This window comes from Macrobrachium nipponense, chromosome 30 (genome assembly GCF_015104395.2).
Source record: "Macrobrachium nipponense isolate FS-2020 chromosome 30, ASM1510439v2, whole genome shotgun sequence".
Lineage (NCBI taxonomy): Eukaryota > Metazoa > Arthropoda > Malacostraca > Decapoda > Palaemonidae > Macrobrachium > Macrobrachium nipponense.
Window position 1 is genome coordinate 6,361,648 of NC_087218.1, and position 10,000 is coordinate 6,371,647.

Below are 10,000 nucleotides of genomic sequence, written 5' to 3' on the forward strand. Positions count from 1 at the left end.
TACACACACACACACACACACACACTCACGTACAAACATATCGTGGGTGTGTTTGTGTTTGCGTCTGTGTTGAGAAAAAGATTATCAGTTTTTATAATTGCAACCAGGCCGAGTTATGATCGTGACATCCAGCAGTTTAGACTGCTTCATGCATCCCCCTCAGTGGCGGATCCAGGATTTAGGAAAGCAGGGGCAGGGGCCGGGTGCTGTTTCTTAAAGTAAGGGGTGGTATTAGGTAGGAATTATAGTTATTTTCCTGTTACTTACTCTGCCTTCTTTCTTCCTTCGAATTAGTATTAGGGTAGTTTTTTGGTCTGGCAGGCAAGATTGCTGGATCCAAACAAGTTATTTATTAATAATTGTCATTTCCTCCTCATATATTTGTCTTTTTTTGATAAGGTTTAGCTTTCTTAGTATTAGGGAATCTTTCCTGGTGGTTACAAAGGTATTGCTGCATTCATTATATATGAGGCTGAAGTTGACAGTAGGATAAAAGCGGCATGGAAGAAGTGGAGAGAGGTAGCTGGAGTAGTATGCGATAAGAAAATGCCAATCAAGCTAAAAGACAAGATCTATAGCACAGTGATAAGACTAGTGTTAATGAATGGATATGGGCTCTAAGAGGAAAAGAGGAATTAAAGCTTGAGAGAACAAAGATCAGAATGCCAAGTGGATTATGGGATTATCACTGCTTGAGAGGCTGAAAACTGATGAAATAAGAAGGAGAGCAGCTTAGTAAAGATTTCAGAGGTGATAAAAGAGTCACGATTGAGGTGGTATGGGCCAAGGTCAAGAGAGTATAGGAGGTCTTGTCAGCACTGACCCAGAATAAGCCTCTTCTGCGTAGGTCAAGAGCGTGACGTCAACTGAACCTTACCTTAGGCTACCACGAGGAAGGTCCTTTATTAATTAAATGGACAACAGCAGAAATATATGTGTTTGCAGATGCTCCACACCTAGGTAATTAGTTAATTTTTTAGAAATAACTTATTTGACCATGGATTCATATTGCTGAATGGTACGTAGCGTAGTATGTACGCTCACAATGGTCCAGTTAGAGAGTTAATAAAGAGGAGCAAAGTGATATTCGGACAGCTTTTAAACTTTCCAAAAACATATCAATGTTACTATAGGTATGCAACGAATGACAGTTATATGTGCCGTGCAACTGCTGTCCAAAAGTACCTATAAATCTATTGATCACTTCAGCAACCCACGAAATTTAAATAGAAGAACTGGAAAATTACAAGCCATTTTCTTCGGCTTGTTGATGATTGGCTTGATTTGTTAATTCTCGACTTCCAACAGATAGAAAATCACCAAGAAATGCTTACGGGACTAAACCTGTAAATGCAAGACAATATCTTGCAAGACGTGAGTAAAACTGGTAGAGAAATAAGAGTGATGAAAAGTACAATGGTCTATCTTTTGTCTAACTTGCTGAAAACGGTAAAACAAAGCCTGGGCATGATGTATACACTAAATCAGGCTTGGTTGGGGCACTTTTTTGGTTGCATGAGTCAAAAGAGAGAGTACAATCAGCACCCATCACCAGTTGCATTTGAACGTTGTCTCAGAGCCCACCTTTTAAGAAAAGACAGCATAATTGTGAGCTCAAAGAGCAACGTTCAAAACTGCAACAGTGAAAATGTAACATCCGCCTCATTTTTCCACGTCACTGAAGACGAAGGAAATTGTCTTCAGAAAGAACCTGGTTTGGTTTATCAGCAATTTTATGTTGCTTACCAGAATTTAATAAGAATGATCAAAGTGATGACTTTAAAGACCAGGAAGTTCAAGAACAAACACGGGAAGATGCCATAGAAGAAGAAGAAGAATAAGGTTTGTGATATGTTGGTGGATTCATTGCTCGCAAGTTTCCACAATATGAACATTTAGGAGCAAAAGTAACAAAGGGAGATGACACGTGGGTTGGTGCCATGAGCTTTAGAGAGGGCAAACTAATGAAACCTAGTGTTTCTTGATCATTTGCAGTGTATGAATATGATGTTTGATTCTCACCATGGGACGAGGGGGGGGGGGGGGTGTGTGTGTGATGCTATAACAGTAGTAAAAGGGGTGATCATTAAATTAGCGGTTATAAATAGCAGTCACATCCAAATAACTTCAGAAGTCGAAATATTTTTTTCGATGCCATACATTTGTTTAGAATTCGAGATTTGAACAGTCACATTAGTAGCTCAAGAAAAGCTGTGAAAAAGATGAAAGAGTTAGCGACATAACTAGTAATATAATGTTAAAATATGTGCGATGTGCGATTTTATAGATTTGTTAAATGTGTATAATTCTAAAAATATATTATTGTTTCAAATGTTCTTTAGAACTCCCTCATTATTATTTGATATAATGAAATAGTTTTTCTATCTATTATTTCCTGAAGGAACAGATAATAGTATTTAATAACGGGAAAAAGAAGAAAGCAAAGGTAGGTTTTCTATAATTTCAATGTTATTTGGCGAAAATGTTCTATGATTATTCAATTTAACATCATAGAATGAAGAACCTTCATCTGACTATTACATTAATTATCGAATAGCTTCGAGTATTTAGAAAAAATAAAAAAGAGAAAGTAAAGGCAGGATTGCTATAGATTAAGTAACCTGACTGTGGTCATTGTGACGTCATGCACCTAGCCGTTTAATGCTCTACCCAGCTTCGAGTATTTAGAAAAATAAAAAAGAGAAAGTAAAGGCAGGATTGCTATAGGTTAAGTAGACTGACTGTGGTTATTATGGCGTCACGTACCTAGCCGTTTAATCCTCTACCCTGATTAAGCTGTGGCTGACAAGACCTTATATTCTCTAGACCTTGGTATGGGCATGTGTTGAGGATGGACAGCGAGGAGGGAGTGAAGAGGGCTTGGGAGAAACCTGTTGCAGGAAGAAGATCAAGAGGGGGACAGAGAATGAGATGGCGAGATAAAGTGAAGGAAGATATGGAGAGAAGATGTTTGGTGGAGGATGATGATGATGCCTTTGATGGAGGGCAGTGGAGGAGGAGAAGGCGCATCAAGCAACCAACTCCTTCGTGTAGGAATGGCGGTGGGAAAGAAGAGAGAAGAAGAAACACATTTCTGGATCAGCGAGGTAATTAATCAGTGATCTTGGTCTTTTTAAGAAAATAAGGAAGAAAATGAGTGAATTAGAAAGCCCAATTTTCCAACACATGATTACTATTTGAAGTATTGGTTAAATAAGGACAGTCACTTACCAGCAATGCAGCAAGTGCAAGTTGAAGCTGCGCATCCTGCGTCATAGGAAGTGCCCGAACATCCAGCTGAGATCTTACTGCAACTGCCACCATATCCGGTACACTCGTCAGTTTGCGTGCATGCTGAGAATGATAAGAATAATACGCTCTCCTGTAAGTGTTGAACCCATAGGGAGTAGTGCCGTCAATGTACCTCACGCGGTGCACTGTAGGCAGTTCTCGAAAGTTCTTTGCAGCGTCATTTTCTTAGGCCCCTAGTTGCTGCAATCCCTTTCCTTCTTTTTACTGTACCTCCGTTCATAGTCTCTTTCCTTCTGCTGACTTTCCTTGACTCTTTTCTTAACAACTATTCATAGTTCAGCTTCCTGTTCTTCTTCAGCTGCAAAAGACTTTCCTCCAACTCCTCCTCCTCCTCCTCCTCCTATCTCACCTTTCAAGCCTTTCTGCACTCAATTCCTTCACCAATTGATGACCTCGTAAGTCCCAGTGTTTGGCCTTTGGCCGAGATTCTATATTCCATTCCTTATCTTAAAAAAAAATCTTTGGCTTTTTGTTGTAGAAATCTGAACAAACTCTCATCAGCAACAAAAGATTTATTTATTTAGAAAATAATCTTCCTGCTGGAATCTGGATCCATGAGGGACGATTTCAATTCTCAATTTAATTGTGTTTCCGAACAAAAGCTGACATTGTGTGATAGGCTGAACACACCTCCCATGCAATCAATCAATAGAAATAAAAGAAATCTCTGGGCACTTCAACCTTGTTGAACTAAACTGTATTCAACCTACAGCACGAAGATAATATATCAGTCAAGTCAATGGAGAGCAAGTCGGAATGAAGAAGCTCACCATTGTACAATAGATCAATGACAGGCAGCGCCCTAAAGGTGTCCTCCCTTCCAGAGGTCCTTCATTCCTCCTCACACCGCTGGGGGACTGTGGAGGAACAGTCTGTCTCCCTACTGAAGGTGTCGTGCAATTGTCGCTTCAAAAGTTCAAGTGAAGGTGCAGTACATTGGTACCCTTATGCTATTCTCCTTGCATTTAAATTCATTTTGTTCTATTTATTGATTAACTGATTTCTTTTTTTGATAAGGAAGCTATACATATTCTCTCTGCATTTCCTACTAATTATGTGTGTTACTTGTTTCAAATGGACACTAATCTTACAAAGATTGAATCTCAAGGCATGGGCCCTGTGGTGAGCTTGTTCCAAATGAATAGGGTTCCTCTTCATCTTCTGAATATAATAATAATAATAATAATAATAATAATAATAATAAATAATAATAATAATAATAATAATAATAATAATAATAATAATAATAATAATAATTAAAAGGTGTTGGGGCACAAAAGACCAGCTCCTGATCGACAAAAGGATAATGAAGAGTACTAAGAGGAGAGCTCAGCTAAACATGGCGTAGATTGTCTGCAAAAAGGCTTCGACATGATACTCACACATGCTAATGGAATGCCTGAAAATATATGGGGCAGAGGAAAAACACCATCAGCTACCCTAAAAAAACATAGTCTCCAACTAGAATATATTGCTTACAAGCTCAAGGATAAGACTAGCAGAGGTTAACATCAGGAGAGTGATCTTTCAGGGCGACTCACTGTCCCCACTACTCTTCATAGTAGCCATGATTCCCTAACAAAAGTACTTCAGAAGATGAATGCTGGGTACAGCATTAACCATCAGATGTTCATGGACGACATAAAGCATCAAGGAACTAGATACCCTAAGCCAGACTGTAAGAATTGTATCTGGGGACATCAGGATGAAGTCTAGAATCGAAATATTTTCCTTGGCCAACATACAGAAAGGCAATGACAAGGACTGAAGGGATAAACCTACCAGATGGGAATAGCATCAAACACATAGATGAGACAGAATACAAATACCTGGGATAGTAGAATAAGAGGGTATAAAATACTAAGAGATGAAAGTTACAATCAGGAAAGAATGTATGCAGAGACTTATGGCGATACTCAAGTCAAAACTTTACACTGGAAACATGATGAAATCCATAAACACATGGGCTGTACCAGTAACCAGATACAGAGCAGGGTTAGTGGAATGGACGAAGGCTGAACTCAACAGCATAAAACTAGGAAGCACATCAGGGGCGTCATTTCATTTTTCTTTGGGCGGACAAAAGTTTATTTGTGTGGCAAGCCAAGTGAGCCTAACCAGCTGGGAGGTCCCGGGGGCCGTTGTAAGGCAACCCCGAGTATATGTTTAGAAATATCAACAAAATAGGGGCAATTTGAAGCCACTTGCAAAGGAAATTTGAAGAATTTTTATTCCTTAAAAATGCTGTACACCAAATTTTAAAATAATAAAAGATGAAAAGGTAGTGGGAATTTCTAAACAAATCAAGTTATAAACTATATTATCGGTCCTAGAATAACTGGGTTTTAACACATTGCATTCAATATAGCTCACTACCTACACAAGGGTCATTCAGGAAAACAAGAAAAGTTGATGTGAACAGGAAGATATTAAACTTGGGAAAATGTGTAGAGATAAAATGGTGCATGATTTTAACAAGGTTCATCAAAGAAATTTCAAATTAAACATATGCTTCATGCATTTCAAATTTTATCTACTGCATGAGTGGATACCTCCATCGCAATTTTACAAAATTATTAACCAGTATATCTTATTTAAGATCTTTAACAAGCTCCTTTTCTGAGGCCCCGAGAAGCAAGTCATTCAAGCACTCATTTTTCATGGTAGTTCGTAGATACGTTTCCATTAAACAGTCGTTCATTGCTGGCAGTAGTTACTGAATGGGTGATGAGAATTTTGACAATGTTAAGAATTTCTGAGCAGGCACATTCTACTGGTTTGAGTTCATCATGCATTTCAAACTAATTCTTAGGCTTTTCATTCTTAGTTAGAAAGTGACTTTGCTATAAAATTTTGGGCATTTAGAAGGATTTCATCTATGTTTATATCCTCATAAAACTGTACTATGGTATACAGTTTCTTATCGCTTAAAAAGTCATTAGAATTACAGTCAGGCGCATTCATCACTGCTATCAGTGGCATATTATGAAAAAGGCCGAGGCTTATGTTTGTCTACATGGTGAGTGAACTCAGCCTAGTTTAGCTGACATACCTTTTAATAACATTAGACATGGTATTCACAAACTAAGTTCACCTTGGAAGCTAACTTGAAATGATGAAAATGATATTCACTATAATATTATCATCCACTGTTGACGAAATCTCTCCAACTTACCAACCAATGGCTTGAGCTTGTGTCAGGGTGGCTGGCCATGGCGGAACGTCTCAAGTGTCAACAAAGTATGGCATTCGATAGAGATTTAAATTTTCGTAGTAAGTGAATGCCTGGTGCAAAAAGAGGCATGATTCAGTAGCAAAAGCCCTCCACTGGACACTGCAAGAAACACCAGCTACCTTGCAGTAATAAGTGGTACGAGCCCCAACCTAAATGAGTGATATAAAATGATCGGACAAAGATCCTCTGGGAAAAATGTCTAAGTGGGTCCTGGGTATCAGAACAGATAGGGTGATACGTGCCAATAAACCAGACGTGACGTTGGTTGACAAAATCAAGAAGAAAGTATCACTCATTGATGTTGCAATACCATGGGACACCAGAGTAAATAAGAAGGAAAGAAAAAAAAATCGTTAAGAATCGAAACCTGAAAATAGAAATAAGAAGGATACGGGATATATATACCGGTGGAAATTGTATCCATAATCATTGGGACACTACGCATGATCCCGAGATCCCTGAAAAGGACCTGGAAAAACTAGATGCTGGAGTAGCTCTAGGATTCATGCAGAAGAGTTTATACTAGAAGCAGCGCTCATAATGAGAAAAGTTGTGGATTCGTAAGGAAGCAGGAGCACCCTGCACCCCGGCCCCCCCCCCCCCCCCCCCCCAACACCGACACCACTTGCTTCCCACACTATAAAAACCATACAGTCGAATAGGATGAAATGTGATAGACCTCCCCCAATAATAATAATAATAAAAAAATAATAATAATTAATAAATAACAAAAACAAAAACCTGTGATGGGGCCCTGAATAATAATGATAATAATGATAATAATAAAATCTACTTACTTATGCAGCATGTGCAGCTTGTTCCACACAAGGTGTCGTCTGTAGCATCGCACCCACTGGCAGTTTCCGTATCAACACAAGGGAATCCCTTAGCTGCACAGCCCAAGTCAGTGCAAGCTGTGTTTGAATAGAAGAAGCAGAGATCCCGTTAACTATGGGTGTCTGTCATGCTGAGATCGGAGAGAGACTTGAACGACGCAGAGCTCCGCCGATCTTAGCTCTCACATTTTCATTAAATGGCTTGAAACGGAAGAGAGAGGTGGAATACCAGGACCGACTAAGTCGGTGCACCTCATGTGGTGTGCTGTAGGTATTACTGAAAGGTCTTTGCAGTGTCCCTTCCTTCGGCCCCTAGCTACTACCTCATTCATTCCCTTTACTGTATCTCCCTTCAAATTCTCTTTCTCGCATCTTGCTTTCCCTAACCCTTTCCTAACAATTGTTTCATATTGCAACAGGCAGGATTTCTTCTTGTTACACCTTCCCCACAGTTTTACCACCCATTTACCTTCCAGTGCTGAATGACCCCATAGGTCCCTGCGCTTGGCTTTTGGCCTCACACGGGCCCACCGCAGCAGGACCCACTCACTACTGGCTATGATATGATAGTCGAACCAATAAGATATTTGACCATCCTTCTTCGTCTTCACATTAATTGTTTCAGGCATCAATTTCCTTTTAATGGAAGTCTACCAGTAACCTCATTCTTTATCAGTATCAGTTATTTAAAATATTCAGCCTCATATGTCACAATTTGTATGTTAATTCTTCTGTCGATGGCGATGGTATATAAAGCTCACACACACACACACACACACACACACACACACACACACACACACATATATAATATATATATATATATATATATATATATATTATATATTATATTATATATATATATATATATATATATTTATATATCATATATATATTATATATAAGATATATATATATATAATATATATATATACTATATATGTCATATGTACACTATTATTCAGGACATCATATAAATGTCAGTTTTTTCATTTATGTTTCTTCGAGCCTTGCGAATGAATAGTCAGCCCTGTTTTTAGATCAAGAATTCAGAAACATCAGAAGAATATGAACAGATTTGTGCTATCCATCCCATATCATGGATATTTGTTACAATAAAGCTTTTAATATCTATGAAAAATCGGAAAAAAGAAGTGCCTTCAAACACCTTTTTTATTGGATTTGAGGCTGTATAACTTTTTTTGAAATTGTTTGATACTAATGTATAATAACGTAAAAAACAAACTTATTAAAAGTAGCCCGCGAAAAGATAGCAATATTCTATACAAAATTCCATGTATGGATTGTTATTAATTTTAGTTAGGTCAGACCAGCAAAGAATACATTGGACGCAAAGCCAAATATTGCCACGTTATGACGAAATTATTTCGGGGAACGTGTTAGAATCAGTTGTGATCTAGTTAACCTGGGTGAATAATTTTAATGTAAGTCAAGGATTATTTTCTTTTGACCCAGTCATAAAACATTATGTCCCAGAAGGAAATGAATAGAATAAAGAGTATTACTAAAAAGTAAATTTTGAATCTAATCTGTTGACCGCTCTGTGACCTCCCAACCTTTTTGTATTTCCTTATGACTTGTACCCTCCAATTATATAGGACCTTGATTCTGTATATCTTTAGTTGCTGTGACCATGGCTTGGTAATAAGACGAAAGCACTTAGTATATCCTGTGTTTCAATTTTCCTTCTTGTTTGTTTGTATGGTGTTTTTACGTTGCATGGAACCAGCGTTTATTCAGCAACGGGACCAACGGCTTTACGTGACTTCCGAACCACGTCCAGAGTGAACTTCTATCACCAGAAATACACATCTCTCACTCCTCAATGGAATGGCCGAGAATCGAACCCGCGACCATCGAGGTGGGACGCCAACACCATACCAACCACGCCACTGAGGCGCTTGAATTTTCCTTCTTGGCTGTAAGTTTGTTTCGTATAATGATCACGATTTTTATTTCTTCATGACTTAAATCAACATATAATATACATACATACACACACACACACACACACACACACATATATATATATATATATTAAAAAAAATTATATATATTATATATTATAATATAAATTACATATATACATATTATGCATATGTATATATTTATACATATATATACGATTAAATGAGACTGTTTAAACAAATATTCTGGTGAAAAGTTTAATTTTGGAACTGATTATCGCATCGCATTTGAAGGGGCAGATCTCTAAGAATTTGAAAGCGTTCTAGATTTTCAAAGGCGCTAAAGTTGAGAAGGGATTTATATTATAAAGTGGAAGAATTGTTTCATTTTCAGAGGCCTTCAGGCCTCTCCATATCTTCAGTTGGAATCAGTATTGAAACTCTCAGCTTTAACACACTTTCGTGTTATCACCTCTCACTCGGCGCCTTCAATGGGAGGAAGGTTTCTAAGAAAGCGCAAAAAGATGGCCATCCGAGTTGACCAATTAAGAAGATTTATCTGCTCTTAAGGAGTATAGGCTCCATAGGGGGTTAGTGCCGTCAGTGCACCTCACGCGGGTACTGTAGGCATGACCTAAGGTTTTTGAAAACGAAAACCCTTGCCATGGCGGCTCCTAGCTGCTTTAACC

At 38.2% G+C, this 10,000-nt stretch overlaps 2 protein-coding genes across 2 annotated transcripts in view; one reads left to right on the plus strand and one right to left on the minus strand.

Annotated features, from left to right (window-relative positions):
- The window catches only part of LOC135202241 (uncharacterized), a 314,960-nt gene that overhangs the window by 225,297 nt on the left and 79,663 nt on the right, over positions 1 to 10,000 (plus strand).
- Positions 1 to 10,000, minus strand: part of LOC135202242 (uncharacterized) — a 764,586-nt gene that overhangs the window by 124,684 nt on the left and 629,902 nt on the right. The gene's annotated exons all lie outside the window — the stretch shown is intronic.